The following is a 12,339-nucleotide window of genomic DNA, read 5'->3' on the forward strand; positions in this document are numbered from 1 at the left end:
CTTTTTTCTGCACTGTTTCTCCGGTTTAGAGGGGCCTGCTGTGACTCTTTGAGAAGGCTTGCTCTGGAGCATACATGTAATACCCGGCTTGCCATCTGTTCAGGTTCCTTGTTGAAAACGGCAATGTAACTCTACGTTTGTGTATAGAGAGAATGATAGCAGGGTGAAGCTAGCGCCACAGGTTTTCACAACTGCTTTTTACTGTCAGGCTCAGCATCTTGCTTTCGTGTGGCAAATTGTCATTGACATGAGTTTTTCGGTAGGTGAGACAGCCACAGTGAAAGAGGCACTCTGTTCTCTCACCGAAAATCTCTGTTTTGTTTTTAGAGTCCCCATAACTTCTTAAAAAAAACTGCAGCAAGGTGGGATGCCTTTAAATAATTTATTTTAGAAATAAGAGTTCTGAACATTCAATAACCAATTTTGTAGAGTTTGCTAAACATTTACAAATTAATGTCCCCCCAAAACCAGTTAGAAGCATAAAATGCTAATATTATATTTTAGTACTAACAAAAACAAAACAAAAACCTCCAGTTAACCAGGGGACTATGGAATCTAAGAGTGGGTAAATTGTAGGGTTTGCAGGCCATTTAAGCTCAGATCCTGAGAGTACAAGAAACATCAGAGCCGGGTAGCTTTCTTAATGATGCTCAGGGCAGGATCATTGTTGCCTCTGCAATATTTTTTCAGTTGCTTTCATTCATTTCATTGGTATTTACACCTTCCTCTTCGGCAGAAAGTGGGGAAAAGACCAGAAGAATGTAGCTGGAAGAGGAAGCTTGCTTCCATTGCTTCTGGCTTCTTGCTCTTGATATATAACTGCTTCTCCTGAAAATCCCGAGAAGAGGGCTAAAATCTTGAAACCTCAGTTAAAACCCCGGAGGCATAGCTGGTGAATGAGCTTGGTCTTCACACTCTTTCTGCAGTAGAATCTATCAGGAATTGACAACCTGTAATATATAGCAGATCTTTTTGAGACATAGGATGGGCTTTGCAGAGAAATACTGGTCAGTTAGCAGAGGCCACCCCGTTAGTAACTTAGATGGACTATAAGGTAGAATGCTAGTATAGGAGTGCACCTATTTTGGTGAATTTCATGATTTTCCAAGGCACCTTGGCATTTTGTGGGCTAATGAAGCCCTACTCTTTCCGTTCTTTCTTGGTCTGCTTTACCTCTAGCTATACTGCAGTATTTGAGGCCCAAGCCATTATTTTCATGACCGAGGACGGAAATTGGCATACAACAACCCTATAGTATTTTCTGTGCTTTCTAGCTGTCTCATTGGATTGTCAGTTCTTCATAAATTCTATTTCTTCAAGCTGACAGCATTTCATTAGGAAGGGAAGCCCCAGGATTGTATCCTAAAGCTTTCCCTTCCTGTCTTGGAATGTATATGCAGGGCTACCAGTCAAGGGACAAGTTGCGTAACTTCTCCTTTGATAAATCACTTGAAGAGAGTTCTGAATATCATCTGTTATAATTGAACAAATTGCATGTTGGGGTCCTGGGGATGGAATGTCTGCATCTAGCCACTCACCCCCTGGTTATGAAGCTCAGTTCCTATTTCCCACATGTATTCCTGTAGCCATGATGTTGGGGCAGTCAGTTTTGTGTTGAGTGGTGGGTTTCTTTTGGACACTCGGCCCTCATCAAGCGCTTCATCATTTCCAGGGAGTCTGGACTGTTTGGAAGTTGCCAGACCTCCTGCTCATCACTGCAAAGTTGTTTATTTAGCAGGCTGACACAGGAGAATTAGAATACTCATATGATATTTGTGAATGCATTACATACATGTGGCTTATGGAAATTGTGTTATTGGTCTTTGTGTTTACGAGGACCTGCTTTTTCAGGTACCAGCTGTCTTGGATGTTTTTGCTATATACAAAGGACTCCATGACAGCCATCTGGCTGTGTGAGTTTCTGTGATTGCAGCTTCGGGATGGCATTCATATATCTGAAGGGTGCATATTGTTACCACACATTTTGGTATACCTATTTGGCACAGCAGTCCAAGCAGAGAGGTATGTGCACTTAAAACAATAACAGGAGAAAGAAATAATAAGTAATATGTTTTATAACAGTGACATGGAACCTTTCAGAGAGAATTAACAAGTTGCATATTCCTAATGTCCAGTCAAGTATATACTTCTCTCTTCCTTCCACTCATTATCTTTCCCCTATGTTGGCAAACTTCCTGTTAGTTGTATTGAGGTCTTAGTATTTAAAGGTTTTTGGCATTACTGATTCTGGATTCTACTTTTTTTGTTGGGTTGAAATTGGGATAGATTTAGCAAGTGTGTTTGGGGGGGGGGGAGAGACGGTGCTTGGCTTGTCTGCAGGTAAAACTCTCCCAGACTGGAATCCTTCAATCAAACAAGTTTGTCTTTTGGATATTTTTGTCCTCCTTCACACTTTAAAATAACAATTGCCTATAATTGCTATGTGCAAAGTCAAAAGCACCCTCTGTGTTTTGAAGGGTAATAATTTTGGTGTCAAAGTTACGCTTATTGCATTTCACCAGAGAGAAAGAGAGAAACTGAATGGTTAAAAACAAGCAAGTCTAATCTTGCCCCAGCATTTATGCACCTATGAGTGATACTTTCATTTGAAAATTAAAACTGAGGCTCGCACTTAGGTGGGTGGTTAAGTGCTGTTATGTAGCAATAATCTGTTTAAGAAGACACTGAAACACTCTTGCCCTTCCCCTTGTTAGACTTTCATATCAACCTTGTTCATGCAGATTTGGGCTTTCTTTCTTGGTCATCCACCCATCACTGATTCTCAAAGCAACAAAAGTTGCCAGACTAGCAGATGAGTCACCTGCACTAGCAGTTTTTTTGCTTTTAAGTGTTAATTCTGAAGGACTCCTCCTGCCTACAGTTTCTTATTTCATCTAAGGCGACTTCTGCTCTCAACAAACAAGCCTTTGGGGCATTCAGTCAGCCCTGCCTAAGAGAAGCCTGATGTGACACAAGCAGAATGTTCATGCCCACCAAGTATTTGTGCCAACTAAGCTGAACTGGGCAACTGTGGCTACATTTACATGAATTGAAGGAAAAAGAGCTTCTGTAGGTATTCTAGTTAGGAATCTGTGTCATGGCCAGGCCTAAATATGGTTTGGGATCCCCAAGTCCAACAGAAAACTCTGCTTTGTTGACGATACAAAAGCACAGGATCCTGCTAGAATATATGTAGTAGGCTTGGTCAATCCAAAGGCTTGACACTGCCTGCTAATTGCAAGGGTTATTGCTGCACAAAACTATTTCCTTCCATGTTTGAAGTAGACTCAAAGGATCTGTGTATCCACAGGCCTAGTTCAATCTAGGCTAGATTCTTGATTCAAAATGAGGGACTAGGTTCCTTAGTCTTGTGGTCTTTCCCGTTACCAGAAGACAATCCAGTTCAGTGGTCATATAGGAGTATCGCAGAATAGCATCTTGCACAGTTTTGCTGAAAAGGACAAGTTCACAGGATTTGCACTGTTTTATAACCCCACATTACTCATTCCTGCTTCAACCCATAAGGAACAGGCAAGATGGTGGCATGGCCATGGAGCATTTTGCATTGCTTTGGCTGGTACCCTCCTTGGCTTCCACTGGGTCCTTGTGCCTGCTGTCTATACACTAGGAATAGCCCTGCTGGATCAGACCAAAGGTCTATGGAGTTCCACATCCTGTTTCCCACAATGGCCAACCAGATGCCTATTGGAAGTTCACAAATAGGACGTGAGGGCAATGAACTTCTTTTGTTGCTGTCCATCAACAACTGATATTCACTGGCATGCTACCTTTCAATTGGGAGATAGCATATAGCTATCATAATTAGCAGCCATGGATAAATCCATCCTCCCTGGATCCACTTTTACAGCCATCCAAGTTAGTGGCCATCGCCACATCTTTTGGCAGTGAATTTCAGAATTCATTGTGCACTGTAAAAACTCTTCCCTTTGTCTGTCTTTCATCTTATGACAATCACTTTCAATGGATGAATCCCAAACTTATGAGGAAAGAAAAACTCTATCCTCCCCTCTCTTTTTACTTTCATCACACTGCTAAAGCACTGTTAGTGTAGGGAGGGTTTATTTCAATTTTAAATGTGAAATTTTCTCAGGCAAGAGAGAGAGTTGGTGAGATCCTCCAATATGTATGTCAAATCCCCTTTCCCTATATTAGAAAACAGAACAGCACCTCTGATCCCTGAATTTTAAAAGGCTAGTGTCTGATCATCAGTATTTTAACTAGTACTGTAAGACAGGACTTTCTAAAATTGAGTAGGAAAATAGAAAGGAAACTTGCTCAAACATTCTTGGGGAACACAGTACAGATTTAGATGTAGCACCATGCTAATCTGTGGACCATCCAAGAATTTGAGTCAAGGGGCTTCATAGTTAGCCCACACCTAGGAGTTGTAGGAAATTTGATTAAATGCAGCTGCTTATTAAATGTTTGGGCATTCTTTTGAGTCACAAACTGGCTAGAGTGTCAACACCTCAGTAAAATTAATTTCCTGAACCTTCTCTGCTGCCTGGAGGAGAGGGAGGTACACAGGCTATGTGACTCCAAAGGATTCTTTGATAACTCCCTCTTTCATAACAAACCAATCTCACTTCTTTCCCTCTCTGGGTTGCTGGGACTGGACTTCAGGGACCTGTACTACTTCTTTTTTTGATGCAGAAAGCACCTCATTGCTGCTAAGCTTGGAAACCAAATGAGTGCCAGGTACTTAATGCCATAGTCTTTGTGGGACCCAGAAAGGCAGGGCAATGGGTAGCAATTAAGTGAGCATATTTAAGTGGCAGGCAGCTAAGGGACAGCTAAATATCTTTCTTCTGTGATCTGTCTGCTGCTCAGTCTGAAGAGGAGTTGCACTGCTTAGGGAGAAATGGGGGCATAGTTGGTTCCTCCCAATCACCGAACTCCCAGGCTAGGGGCATTCTCTCCCAAAGGTTTCTTCCTGTCTTTATTCCCTTGTAAATATTCCCTTGTGTTAACCTTGTAGCACTTTCCGTAAAGCTCTAATGCCTTACTCCCAGCGCTGCTTATTTGAGCTGTACACTGCCTGACAAGGGAGTAATACTATTAATACACTGTTATGCTCCACAAATAAATGACAGCATCTCCTTCACCCAATTTCAATGTTTATTGTTGTTCAATATCAGCTTCCTTATAGTGCAAAAAGTACAAATTTTGAGTAGAATTTAAGAAAATCTTACATTATTTGTATTCAGGATTTGTTGCATTTTAATCCATGCCAGCGTGAGGGGGATTTAGGTGTGATTTGCTAGGCATTTTTGTCTTTTAATTAGAGCAGAAACATTTTGGGGAGAAAGGGAATATAAATGCACTCAAAATAGAGACGTACACAAAATCTGAATTTCAAATACCCCAAACCATGAAGTGAAATATTGCATATTTATTTTTCCAGGTATGGCATTCTTGGTGGCAGCTCCCCAGCTCTGTAATTTCTCTTGGGGGGGGGTCATTCAAACCCAGATTTGGTTCCTTTTAGGACTGATCTACAGCACGTTCAATCACAGAATCCATCGTTTATTATGACCTTCAAGAAGAGGACTTTTTTTTAAAAAAAAAGAAAGCATATATGCCCATATGATTAGGCAATCCGTTCCGATGGGTGGGATACAAATAATAAATCATCACCATCATCTACCTTTTGCCCTCTAGGTTTATAAGATGGAGGGGAAAGTGGGGTTCTTGTATCTTAACGATAAGAAGGGAGAATTGCTTACCACATCAAGGTGAGCAAAGGTGCACCTGCTGAAATTTCTTATTCTGCTTTAGCATTAAAACTACAGAAGACTTGTCTGCATTTGCAGCTAGTCACCCTCTCCCTGTGAAATCCTTTTAAAAACAACAACCAAAAACATGATGTACAGGCCAATGTTGCACTGCATACAAATCCCCTTCTGTGTGCCATACTACCAATATGACCAGTGGCCTAAGATGTTTGTTTTAATGCAGCCATCTATCGCAAAAATGAGAAACCTGTGCTGCCCACCCTAAATGCTGGTGGACTAAAACTCCAGTCCTCACCGACCTTTGGTCATGCAGGATGTGGCTAATTAGAGTAGTTAGTTAGTTAGATAGTTAGTTAATTAGTAGCCCAGGGCAACTCAACACAACTTACAGCCAAGCAACCAGACAGACACAAAACCCTGCATAGATATATCAAACCAAAAAAAGAAATACACTAAAAACATTCCATCTGATTTTAAAAGGCCATAGTTAATCAGCCAAAGGCCTGGTTCAAGAGAAACGTTTTTGCCTGGCACCTAAAGATATGTAATGAAGGTGCCAGGCGAGACTCTTTGGGGAGAGCATTCCACAAGCAGGAAGCCATTGTAGAAAACGCCCATTCTCATGTTGCCACCCTCCAGACCTCTTGTGGAGAAGGCACATGAAGAAGGGCATCAGATGATGACCACACGATCTGGGTCTGTTGGAATTGGATTTCAACCCCACCTGTAGTTCCATAGGTTCCCCGGATATGTATAATGATTGCTGTTCAATCTTCATGTATTTTTCAGTTCATTCATGTAGACAGCCATTTGTCTGATCACCTGTATTGAATAAAAAATTATTGCAGATTTTTGAATATTGAAAGAAACCTGTTTCTTTTTTCTGTCAAAAACATAAATGTGCCACCAGTGATTAGCGTAGGCACATTATACCCAGTGGAGGATGCTAGGGGGGAAATATGTTTTTGTATTTTCCAGTATGTTTATATATAATCATATACCTATGTAAACTAAAATACAAAAAATATTTTTTTAAAGTCTTCTGCCATGAGCCAGTGCATTATAAATAAATATTATTCAGCCTACGACAGGAGGAAAATGTTCATGTTAGCATTGCATCTATTAGCACCTTGCCAAGAGGGCATTAAAAACCTGTTCCACCAGCTTAGTATGAACTTTCTCCTCTGTCAGACAAGGACACGAAAGCTTTCTGTAGTGGTAGAAATGTGTGAGTGATAGGTGTGCTAAGAGGCAGGAGTGCACAAAAGGTTTAGTACTAGATTGATTCACTGTTCTGCTGCTCTGTACCTTCTGAAACTTAATAACTTGGCTACCCAGTTTAGCTAACACCAACTGCCTATTCAGAAAAACGTGTTTTCCGCATGCTGCTTACCCTGAATATTGATATGCAGATCTGAAGATGACTATTTGAGCATATTCCGCCAAGCTAGATCTTCTAAACAAAACACTTTATAGGGTGAGCTAAATAACCAGAAGAAAATAATGTAGACTTTTGTCCACTGGGAATCATTTCCCTTTCAGCTCTGAGCCTCTTTTCAGAATTTGTTTTGGGAAGGAGAAGGTTAAAAGTTTCAGAAGTTGCATTTGAGAGTCATGGGGACCATCAGGAGGCAAGGTGGATGGGGCACCAAAGTGTCTGCTCTGGGATGAGGGGAACGGTTACCCACTGTAGGCTTATAGGATCAAAGCCCTGTAAAGGGTCCCCAGGCCATGTGCTACACCCAGAGACATACCAGGCTCCTCACAGTCTCTAGGCCCCTTTCTAATTCCCTCACCATCAATCACTGTGGGACAGCATCTAAGAGGAGTGGTTGGCTGGCATCCCCCTCCCCTTTAACGGTCACTTAAAGTTTTATATGCTAGTGCATAGTGCAGACCACTTTCCCAGGCCTTTCTTCGTAGCACACAAGCTGCCCCCTTCCTCCCCTTTGTCTCGTCTATCGTTAGGATGATGATGATGATGACGACTTAGAAGTAGGGGTGCAGGGAAAGAATTGTTTTAAACAACGATTGCCGGGTTACAATCCTGGTCTGTACCTTTAAAAAAAACACCCCAAAACTGATGAAGGATGAGACAAAGCATGTGTGGCTTCTCCTGCAGAGTTCTTCCCCTGGTCTTTTTGTCCTCCTCTCTCCCTCCTCCCTCGTCCCCAATACCAAATCTGCCTTTCGCTGCAGGCCTGCCACAAAGCCAGTAAGGCAAATGCGGGAAGGGGGATGTCTCTGGGCAGGGAATGAAAGGAACAGGGAGAGGGACAGAGACAGGAGAAGCTGCAAATGCTTCATGAGGAATTGTAAAGGGTCTGAGCAAATTTCTGGGTAGCAAACTGGCAACCCTGCTTGGAGCAATGATTTGTGCATCTAGAAATATATCCTTGTAAGCCTCTAGGTATTCAGGGCAGATTTTTTGGAAGGCCTCTGAAGCTCCACTCTTCTGGAACACCACCTGTTCTTTTGGTGCCAAGTCTAACATGTGCTAACAGGCCCTTATTAACTGCTTGCCTGAGTGCCTCTCTCTGGGTAAGCACCCGAGAACCAGATCCTGCAATATCCTAGCAGGGCCTCTCTGAGGACATGCAGGTTGCTGAAAGAATCTTTTCCAGCCTTTATATGAGGCTGTCTTAGGAGAGAGTTGATATTTACTCTTGCAATACAAAGATGATGCTCCTTCAATCTGTGTCCCGGATCCTTCACACTTTTGCTCTTGGGTAGGCTGTCCCTCAAATGAATGTCTCTCATTTTAAGGGGGCTTAGCTTGTGGGCGTTTTTTTCTGAGTAGTTGGAATTGCAGAAAACACCCACAACTTTCTGAACTTATTTGTTGGCAGTTACCCTGTGTCAAGCACAACATTGTGTCCCTGCAAAGTGTCTTGTGGGGCTGGATTAAGGGTGTTCAGCACCCACCAATCTTGCCCTGTGCTATAGAAGCCTGTCTGGAGACACAGTGTGCAGGGAAAGCGTCACTGTTCCAAATGTGGCTGCGGGTTGCCATCCTTTGGCCCACTTTGCCTGGGCACCTGCTGAAGATGGTTGACCAGTTTTCTTAGTCATAGGAAGTTGGAAACCGCACAGTGGAGTGTTCCAGGTGCATTTCCTGTCCTCACTACTCAGGAAGAATCACACCTTTAAACTGTATTGGAAGTGAGGGGCAGATGATAGGGCTCCCTGTTGCTGCCACCTGAGGTGAGATGAAATAACCTCTGGGGAGCATCCTGGCCATGCTTCTCTCGGGCCCTTTCATGAGGTAAAGGAGTGGCATTTATTTATTTAATGCATTTATATCTCACCCTTAAAAATAACCATCCAAGGGCAGGATCAAGGATCAATGCACATAATAAAACACACCAAGAAAGCAATAAAATCAAGATATAGTTCTGCTACTGGAGAAAGAGGAAAGTGTGCCAGAGAGGTTGAGGCTGGGAGTATCTGTCCCCACCCCTTGCACCTTTATAATTTCTCTGAACAAAATCTAAATGTTTTCCAACTGTTGGCTTCATATCTTTTCACAGCTGCAAAACGTCTTGCTTTCCAGGACCTGGTGCTGCTTCTCTTAATATCTTTCCATGTTAATATCTTTCCATGGCCCCTTTTGGGCTTGAAACATTTCCACTGTTGCCTTCTACTTGCTAGCTCTTCACTAGTCCATTTTCTCCACATCTGCTTTCCTGGAAACCTGCGGTTTGTTTTGTGCTTAAAATATCCCTTCCAATCTAACCTTTGAAATATATACTTCCTCTTTTTTAAAGTTGACTTTGTATATTCATTGGGCTTGTCTGAGCTCTCTTCACTGTTCCCAGTTTATTCTGATCTCCTCTCAACAAAATTACTCCCAATACATTGCCTGACTGTGGTGTTCCTGGTAGCTGTCATCTTCACTGTGTTAGGGCTGTCTAATTACTCTCCTGCAGAATCTGTAGCTCAGAAATCTGTACTTCCCTGATGACAGAAACTGCAACAATTCACTTTGTTTTGCTGGACACTCAGGCCAGTAAAGTAAACATACGTCAAAACCTTTCCTTGTCTTATGTTAACAGTGAGCCTGGTTCTGTGATCAAGGAACAACACACCCTCTGCTTAATTGCAACACAGAGATCTTCCCTGTAATAAATACTCAGCATCGCCTACAAATAAGGAACACAAATTATAATTTTGCTTTGCCTCCACTGGCTGTTTCTGTGCTCCCTCTGCTGGATCAGGAAGCACACGCTGCCCCCAGAAAACCCCAAAGATTGCAGTAGTGCTGAAGCTGTATAAAGCATAGGGGCTGTTACATATTCATACTGACATACAAACAATATTATTGCACATTAAGATGTGCAGTTTACCTGAAAGGGGTGGCAAGCAAAACAGTTTGCTCTCAGAAAGTAAATATCTCAGGCTGTTTATGTAGACAGCTTCAAATAAACCTTCAGATTTAGGGTTGTTTCAGTTAATCAGCAGTAATGGTAGGTAAGGAAGAGAATACAGAGATACAGCATGTCAGCATTGCTCTTGAGTGAAAATAATTGCTTCCAAATAAAAAAAAATGCACTGATAAGGTATTAGTTGTAAATGACAGGGCCATTTCAAACAATATTAGCAAATTTCAAGCAAATATATATATATAACTAAATTATATTATTTAGTTATATATAACCAAATTGAAAACAAAATGTTTGTAGCTGGCATCTAAATCAGTATAGTGAGTATCCATGTAATATTAAGAGGCAGGGAGTTTCAAAGAATCTCACTGCTGAACTGAAAGATTGCCTCCTAGCATATAATGCAGAATGACTATTATATGGCCCTGGTAGAAGTGCAAGTCCTACAGATCGAAGCCATCCAGTAGGTGATCCTTTAATTAGGCTGTTTTTGAGATAGGGGAGTGTTACCTAGAAGACCGGACAAGGATAGTGCTTTTGGGCATTAATCTAGTCAAGATCGATGGTCGTTTGAAAATTCATAAATATTTCTGTGGCATTCTCCCACTGTGGCTCTTCAGACCTATGGAGGACAGCCTGCCAGGAGACCATGCTTGGCTGCTAAAACAGCACATAGAAGGCACATTGCCTATAAGCAACCCATTGACAAAATAGCTTTCCCCAGAAAACTCTGTGATTTGCCAGGGTAATTTCTAAACTTTGTCTTCGTCTTGATGGGAAAATGTATGGAGGGAACCAGGTTGGGAAAGGAGGCTCTAAAAGAAAGAGCAGCATATTGACTGTGGCAGGGCTAGCCAACCTGGTACCACCCCCCTGCCCATGGCTGGCATCATCCCTAACCACTAGCTATGCTGGCTGGAGCTGATGGAGAAGAGCTACATTGGCCGCCCCTACAGTATGGGCTAATGGTAGAGTTGCTCAAAGCCCCGCTACATAGACTGTACATGCAGTGCTACAGTGGAATGGCCACAGAAATGGAGTGGCACAACTAGCAGGCCCGAAAAAAGGAAGTGGAAATTCCACGTGCTACAAATGGCATTTGCTGTGAGCTCAAATAAATGTTAATTTGTAGCACCTGGAGTTCCTTCATTCCTTCACTTTTTTTCTTCTTTTTTAACCTGCTTCTGTGGAACTAAACACCCACGCTCCCCTATTGCCTGTAAGAACTTTTGCCTTGAATGAGATTAGGAGCCTATGGAGAAATTCCTTTTCAGGCAGCCCCACAATGTGATCTGCCCACTGCAAAATGAGAGTATATACTCATGCTTATGTAGGGATTCACATACGTAGGTGCCTGTTCTCCCTACATGGGGTTTGGCACAAGAGCATGAGGCTTTCTCTCCCCCCCCCCAAATGTTCCACAAGTACAACCTGTATGCAGGGAAGATTTATGAAACACCCCTATGGGGCAGCTTTGTAGAGGACATCCTAGCTTCAAGGGAGTGACCATAGCTCTCCCCAACATGACATGGGTACCAGTACACTGCTACTTGGGAGCACAGGATGAAGGAAAATTGGGAGAGCCATTGTGGGTAGCAGGCAAGTCATCTTAGTGCCATTGAGGGAAAGTGGATGTGTCAGGGACAAACAACAGCAGCCTATTGAGCTTTTGGTACTTGATATTGTATATTCTGTCCTGCAATCAAATTGTGAGCATGCAGATGCTTGGTACCTTTGGTAATAATGTGCCTTTTTATTGTAGGAAATTGGATCTTGTTATGTGAAGCTTCAAAGGGCCTAGTCATTAGCTGCCACTAGATAGGAAGTGCTCGTGGAACACTCTGGTAAGATATTTTTCTTTTGACCAGTTGTATGCATACAAGTTATTTGTTCATTCTTGCTCCACTATAAGAAATTAGGGTAAGGATAAGTATATCTTGCGCGCTGCACAGCTGGCCCTGCCATGCAGCAGTGCGAAGCAACATAGTCCTGGAGGCACCATAGATAAAAGGCAGAAATTGGTGTCTGAATGATGCAGCAAGACCTTTTGTTTTTGTTTTTTAATTTTTTTATTTATAAAATTTTCAAATATAACAATAAAAGAAAAACATTCCATTTGAATTATACATCCAATTCTAATCTTTCCACTTTCAGACTTCCTTCAGTCTATCTGGAAATTTTCATGTTTTCACAGTTATTCA

The 12,339-nt window shown here is 42.1% G+C and overlaps 1 protein-coding gene across 11 annotated transcripts in view; it reads left to right on the forward strand.

Moving 5' to 3' along the window:
• Nucleotides 1–12,339, forward strand: part of ZMIZ1 (zinc finger MIZ-type containing 1) — a 365,870-nt gene that overhangs the window by 144,764 nt on the left and 208,767 nt on the right. For 10 of the 11 annotated variants that reach the window (XM_081864244.1, XM_081864249.1, XM_081864243.1 and 7 more), the window contains one exon: nt 11,901–11,982. The exons of the other annotated variant lie outside the window; for it this stretch is intronic. The gene's annotated coding sequence lies outside the window, so the exon portion shown is untranslated. The remainder of the gene's footprint in view (nt 1–11,900; nt 11,983–12,339) is intronic. 11 annotated transcript variants of the gene reach the window in all.

The sequence above is a fragment of the Podarcis erhardii genome (genome assembly GCF_964252035.2).
Source record: "Podarcis erhardii genome assembly, chromosome: 5".
In the NCBI taxonomy this organism is placed as follows: Eukaryota; Metazoa; Chordata; class Lepidosauria; order Squamata; family Lacertidae; genus Podarcis; species Podarcis erhardii.